A 7,783-nucleotide genomic window follows, 5' to 3' on the forward strand; every position below is an offset into this window, starting at 1 on the left:
ACCCCTAGCATAGGAAGATGATGCTGGCAGGATACACCAGGGGAAGTATCACCTTCAATTTACCCTGTGCCTTGTTTCTTTTCTTAAACACCATTGTCAGAGAGAGGATGCTGGAGCAAGTGGACTTTAGGCCTGGTTCAGCCATAATAAAGCAAGGGTCCCTTTACTGTTCCAGAAGGATGCTTGTCTTTTAACAATAGTGCTTCTCATTCCCTGGGTTTGCATCTCTTCTGGTTTCCTCATAAATGTGGCTATTCTTACAGTTGCACCATAAATAGCCTTACACATTCCTTTCTCTCCAGGGTGAGGAGATTCATACTCTTTCCTTCTCTCCAGACAGGAGAATGGTATTTAAGTGTCTTCTCAATTTATATGAGGCAATGTCTGCATTGTCTGCCTGCCTGCAATCTGGGCTAGCAGTGAAGAAAATAAAAAGTATTTTTCAAATATGAAGGTTTCATATCACATTGATCCTATAGCAATAGAAATCAAAACCCCAACGGGACAATTGCTTTGAGGAAACAAGGCACTGTGGAACTGGAAGACTGTTTGGAAGAACATAAATGAGGCAACATCTACACTCCTGTTCTGCTGGAGGCTGGATAAAAGCTTTTGTGGCTTTGGGAAGATATATCACTCAGATGAGAATAATTTGAGGTTTTGATCTCTTAAAAAATTATTTGTAGATACACAATCTGTGACTACTTGTTGATGGTTCTGCAACAGTACATGCTACTGTAGATGTGGTATTTGAGTAGAAAGTGGGCTAGTGGATAAATGGTAAGAATGCAAAGTCAGGAAATTGCTGCCTGCTTAGGAACAGATTTGACAAAGCTTGCTAGAAAAACCTGTGTATTTTGGCTTCCAGCATAATAGCACTTTATTATTAACCATGATTTGTTATTTGATTCCAGTAATAGCAAACTTTGAAAAAGAAGCAAAAAAGATAAGATGCAGTTTCCAGCTATGAAGATGTTAAGAAATAAGTTGTCAGGACTAATTCACTAATATATCAGTGAGTACTTTCAGATCATTGCACTGAAGCTGTACTATAAAGAAAATATGTAATTTGTTTCCTTATATCCAAAGCCCATTTATTAATATAGCAAATAAGGAACATTTTAACTGTCAGGAAAGAGTAGAAGTTACAAATAAAAAAGCAGGCTTTCTCACTGCAGAACAATATTTCAGTCTTTCCTAGATTAAAGAATATTTATTTTTAAAACACATTTTCATTAATGATCACTTAAGATGTTTGTAACGTGATGGGCAGTAAACACAGGACTAATTCATCACTTTCCTTTTGGTCATGGCCAAAGTGGCCTTTCATGCCACCAGGAGAAGCAAACTCAACGGGGGGATGCTGCCAACTGCATCATCTGCTTCCAGTCCCTCATCTTCTCATGTCAGTGAGGAGAGAGCTGGAAGGCAACATCCATTAATTCCCTGGGCACATTCCAGGAGTGATGAACGGTGTTGGGGGCTGTCCTCCTCCAGTGCCTTTCAATCTATTTTTGAGTCTATGACACTCACACACCTTCCCTTCAATTTTTCTTGTCCCCTAGAATAACTTTTTGTTCTCTTCCTATTACTTTTCTTCCTCTAGCCCTTTCTCTGCTCAGAGGGCTTGAAAGTTTGGTTACGGTTGGGCTAGCACCTGGTTCTAAAAGGGAGAATGACAGCTAACATGGCTTAAACAGGACTTAATTAAAACTTTTTAGCTCCCTCCTGCATGGTCTAGTGAGAGCTTATGTACTCACTGCATCACTGAGAAATGCTTGCAGAATAATTGGCCCCAGGAGAGTCATATGCCGGTGTCTTGAGATTCTCCCTCCACATTGAGTAGTTTGCTTCGTTATCTTTCCACCGCTGATGTCAACCAGCAGAAGCAGCGTTGAACTGGAATGTTTCTAGACTATTTTTCTTTGCGCATCACTTTCTTCTGTCTGTCTTTTCAGAGATTTTTTTGGTGAGAACTGGCCTCACAATGCTGTGAGCAAGGAGAGAACGTAGGGGTAAGCTTTGTACTCTGCAGAGTCCTTGTGCCGTTAACCTGGACCAAAGCTGTAGGTAAGAACCGGGTCCCCAAAGAAAACTGATGCCATCTCTGCTATCGCCTGTCACACCCTCACTGTGCAGAGATGTCATTCATGGCCAGAGCGGCTGCACTGGCAGATAGCTGTCTGCGGCAAATCAGGTCCCTTTTTTTGCTCCCAATACACTTTTGTTTTGCTCAGATAACGTTAGAACTACAAAACAAAAGGCCCCGCCTGCAGTAAAAGTGCTTTGCCTGTTTGGATCGCTGCTATGTCCATGAAAATACTCCAGGCTGAGATCACCAGTTCACCAGGCAGAGAATGCCTGAATCTGCCACCAAAGGTTTACTATTAACTTAAATAAAATGCTGGGGTGGTTGCTTTAGGTTAAACTCTTTAGTCCTCCTCCTGCAAAGCTGATCACTGAGTTGTCTAGAGGATGATGCGTGTTTGATGACATTTACTATTCTTGTGAGAGTCTGAGCAATCTCTCTCATGAGCATTGTACCCTGTGGTTTCAATATTCAAAAGTTAGTCTCATAATTTTTCATTTTCATTAGCTTTTGGTAATTCAAAATTGTAAATGCACTAGATTTCTTGAAAAAATGTTTCTGACCACCATAATAGAAAATATAGCATACCTCAAAAAATTAAGAACTACACCCACTTCAGATTATGACATTTGTTTCCTGCAGACAGTGAAATTTTAGTACTTGCAATCTTCTGAGTGCACTTCTATCCAATGTACATATTGCAGAGAACAGCACTGGTTCAGATCATTTTCTTTTAACTCTTTTGTGCCTAGGAATTTTTTTTAAAAGGACTTGTGGAAAAGAAAAGGAATGTAAGATCAGAGAGGTTAGGTCATGGTATGCTTTATATAATATTCTGTTTCCAGTAGAGGTCTCTGCCAATTTGATTTACATTACAGCAAGAAATCCTGCTGTAGAAAATAATGGATTATATTCTCATAAAGCTTTGTCATTCACATCTAGCTCGTGAAAATTAGCATATTCCCTGAAATCTGAGCCATATACATCATATTAGCTTTTTTTGGTTCTACTTGTGTTACTTCATGTTCTTGTTATCCTCATAAATTTCCTGTTTCTTGAATCCTGCTTCAATGACATTCTTTGGAAATGAGTTCACACAGTGTGCAATTACACAGCTGAAAAATATCTATTTTGTTTTATCAGTTATAAACGCATTATCTTTTGACTAACTGGATGCCTCCTTGTTTATATCTGATGAGAAGAGGCAATTCTATTAGGTCTATCTACCTTTGCAGTCTTTTTCTGCTTACGTTTATTCCATTTCCTTTTATTTATTTCTGGTTTAAAGCACAGTATTAATCTATCTTCATAAGAGTATTTTTCCATGTCTGACAGTCTTTGTAATTGGTTCTGGCCGCCTTCTATTTTTGCTATGTCATCCCTGGGGATATAAAATATAATAAATCGTAATGACAGAGTATAAATTAATTTAGCATGCATTTGCACACACTATGGCTGCTTCCTCTAAGACTCTTGGTATTTCTTGAGCTGACTTCCAGTTGATTCAACCAGCTGTCAATTATTTTAATATGTGTATTTTTCAGAAGTATTTTGCTTTTCTCTCACACGCATTTTCTTCAGACAAAGGGCCACACTGAATAAGTTATACGCCAAGTCACAAACAGCTTTCCTATACATGTCAGTATTTTACATCAAATCGGTTTCGTTATCAAGAAGAATGGAGTTTGGCTAGAGAATGAAGATTTCCTTCGCCTTACAGGGTTGGACTTCACTTTTCTATTGGCAAGGGCTTAAAACAGTCATATAAAGTTTAGAAAATAAAGTTAGACCATTTTGGGGTATTTTCTGGCTCCTAAACCTGCTGCATTTTACAATTTGCTTTAGTTGGGAATTACACTTAAGTTCAAAAAAAGTAAAACACAATGTTCTTCAAATTGCCCTAGAACAGCTTTTCTGTAAAAAATGTGACTTATGCATGTGTACAGAAGGGTGAAATGCAAGTATTTTACTTGAATGAGCTTGGGCATTATGATGACTTGCAGAACTCATGGACTGTAGTCATCCAGAATTCACATTCATAAAAACTGCGTATCGTATCACAAAATATGTATTCTCTCATACATATTACATATGTTTTAGCTTAAAGTATTGCTAGGGAACTGCTAGAAACTGCTGGGGAAAACACGAAAAAGAAAGTCTTGCCATCCCTGGACGCTGTTATTGCTAGTTGCTGAACCTTCCTCTGCTTCTGAAGATGAAGGCCTGGCATTGCTTCTTTTTGTGAACTTTGGTATGGTTACAGCTAGATGCCTACAGTAAACACCTAAGAAAGCTAAGATGAAACAGGCAAAACCACACAGTATTTCTCTCCACCAATTAGAAAGGGAGAATAACTGAGATTTGCCATCTAGGCATTTAAAATTTCATGAGATGAATTCCAGCCTAGGACTTTGGCATTATCAGCTTCTGGAAAGTGAAAAACACTTGCTTCTAAATGGGGGTAGAAAACCAAGAAAGGATATACAGATACTTCAGTGCCTGCACTATGTTCTGGCGCAGTGCCAGAAAGATGGTTTTCACCATGAAATGGCTAACAATGGGCCACCGCAGGGGGTGAAGGATGTCTCACTAACACTTGTGGTGCGTGCCTAACACTGCTGGGAAGTGGTGAACCTCATCTTGCTGGCAATAGTCTCCAGCTGCTTGGTGAAACACTCTTGAGTGCCAAGTGCCGCTGAGAAGGCTACCGGTGGTGGAAGCAGTGGTGGATTTGTGGTCTCCAACGCAACGTGGCTCACTGTCCCTGGGCTTCTCTGTGCTTCTTGCTTAGAGCAGCGGCACTTCTGTACGGCTTGCAAGCCTTTCAGAACAGGCAGCCATGGCAAGTTTAGTTTGCCAAGTGAAGGGTGATTGACCATTTGCATAAGATACCTGATTGTGGCACAGATGAGTGAGAGATGCCATGAATAGTAAGAGGGATTCGAAAGGCAAGCCCTGAGAGCTACTGGGGTAGATACGGTATCCGAAACCCTAAGAGCATGACAATACCCAGAGGGCCTGCAGCCTGGAGTCACTAAAGCCACTGAGTGTCATGCAGTTACTTGGTATGAGACGGGGGATCATCTCTGTACTGCTCTTTCCTACCTTTCCCATTTTTGCTTTCTGTCTCCTGAGAGGCTGGTTTAATCCGCCAAAAGCACTCCACCCTTTTCTCCCCTGGGTGAGAGCCTGGAGTAAAAGAGCAAGGGAGAAACAAGTTTTTCAGTAGCATAATGTCTTGCCAGGTCATGAAGTGGCTGCTAAAACCATGTTGTCTGGCTTTGCTTTCAAAACAGTTCAGACTTCCATGGGAGTCAGAGACAAAGGCTGCATTTTCTGTTACTTCTCTCACTTTTTTTTTTTCCCCTGCTGTGTTTGAGTGTGTCCCTTAAGGGAGACCGGATCAGCATTCAGAAGCAAAATCACAAGTTTCTCCTCATAATGATATTTATAAAGATGTTCATAACATTTTAAATAACATCCATGAAGTTTCTCAAACAGGATTTCACAGCCTTCCCCTGCATACAGCTTCGGGAAACATGACAATGAAGTTGCTTAGAGGAAGAAACTTTGTATTTAAGTATTTAAGTATTTTGTATATTTTTCATCCTAGGCAGTTCCAATCTATCAGCTTCTTACTCTGGAAAAATCTTTTTATTAGATGCGTATAATTAATTTTAAAAAGAAATAATAAATTTGTAAGGACAAAGTCTGTAGAACAAATTAGCAGAAAATAATATTCTTTTTATAAGAGCACGAGATACTGCACAACCATGCATTGGGATCTTGAAGACAAATAGAAAATCTGGACTGAAATGCTCACCTCTCTGAAGTCAACTGGACTGATTTTCATTGACTCGTTTAAAGCTAGGATTTCACAACAAAGTCCAGAATCTTAAAAGAAAGCCTAAGGAAAAAAAATTTAAACTTAATAAAACTAAAAAAGACTAGAGGCATGCAGTTAAACTTATTTGTGTATATTGGGAATGCTGTGTGGATTTCTTCAGGAGACCAAAACTGAGAAGAATCATAAGTATTTGCAGGATTAAAGCCTAATGGTGGAGCTGATGGTAACCATAAGAAAAATGGTGTAAGGAAGGCACTGGACTAAAATAGTAGGGTCATGTGGTGACTAATAACTTATTTGATCTTTTCAAGGATCTAAATACAGAACTCAAATCAAATGAAATGGTTATTTACTACTTAAAGTTACTCCAGCACTCATCATTGTAAATTAGAAACATTCAGCTCTGCTTGCTGAATATTTTTTGTTTATAAATTTGAAGAAGGAGTGAGAGGTTAAAGAACTAGTTATAAATTGACCCAGCCTTCTAGAGGAAACCCATGCTAAACCTGATCTGTCTTAAAAACTGAGAATGTGTTTTGTCTCCTACCCTCTTGAGATTTGGTTAATATTAACGCAAGATGTGAAAGGGAATTCTGTGCTTCACTTTTTAGTAGTGTTCAGTCTTGCAAGAGAAGGGATTGAAAAAGAGAGAGAGATTTTGCTTCGAAACCTACTGGAAAACTAAAGGCTTTTCCAGTCCTTCAAACACTTGTGTGCCTGCTTTATGCACATCAGTACAATTTTGCTAGGTTCTTTTTCAAGACAGAGGGCTCAAACGGCACCGGTGTACATTCTGTGATTCCAGGTTCAAGTGAAGTGAATGTGTCCTTTGTGCAGTTGGGTAATAAATTACAGTTGGCTATACGGCATCCCTAAGTCATTACAGAAATCCTTAATCAGTGCAAAAGTGAGATTATAGTTAAAACCATGACGCTTCTGGAGGGAGCTGTTATGGATAAGGAGGTTTTATGACAGAAAAACTAGTGGTTTTTTCATGGATTTGTAAACCTGGACTCTGTGGGTGTCTGCGGGCTGTTGATGGGGAGTTAATGGTGACTCCCCTTACGTTGGGGCAACCGGCCGGTGGGGACCAGCCTCCCAGCCCCGGGGCTGAGCCCCTTCCAGGCCGAGCAGGCAGGAGGACATCATTGCAGCCCCAGGGCCGCTGCTGCCCTGTGATCTGCTGCTCAGTCCCCTCAAGGGCATGAGGCAGCCAAAAGCAAGACCTGTGGGTCTTCCGTGAGGGATCCCTGAGGGCTGTGACCTGTGGTAAGAGAAATCCCAGTAACATTAAGCAAGCAGAACGACCAGAAATGGCTTTTCGGCATACTTTTCACGGTTGTTTGGGCATCTGACCCTAACTCACAGTTCAGAATAACGGGCGAGTGCCTGGGGTGGGGATTTTTATGGCAAAGCATGTCAGTTTGAGAACGGGAACTGTCGAAAATAGCAGCTGGTACGCGGGGCGTTACATCTGGATCATTCCACCATCGAACTGGGAGCTACTGGGAGTCACTGGACCGCAGGGCGAGCGAGGTGGGAAGGGGATGGCATGTGGCGCCCGGCTCTGCCCAGGCCCCTGACCCCCATCCCCAGGGTGGGGACGGGCCCGCCGGCGCCTTAGGGTGCCCCGCGTTGCCCCTAAGACACCCCTCTTTTCGGGGGGAGCCGGGCGGGCCCTCGGCGGGGCCCTCCCTGAGGGAGCGGAGGGTTGTGGGGGCTCTTCCCCCTCCCCGGGCCGAGGCCGAGCTCCGCAGCTGGGGGCCGGCGGCAGCCCTGCGGGCCCGGCGCTGTCAGAGCGGGGCCGGCGCCACGCCGGTTTCCGTGGTGACGGGAAAGCCCCCCCC

Source organism: Calidris pugnax, unplaced genomic scaffold, assembly GCF_001431845.1.
Source record: "Calidris pugnax isolate Ruff unplaced genomic scaffold, ASM143184v1 scaffold141, whole genome shotgun sequence".
In the NCBI taxonomy this organism is placed as follows: Eukaryota; Metazoa; Chordata; class Aves; order Charadriiformes; family Scolopacidae; genus Calidris; species Calidris pugnax.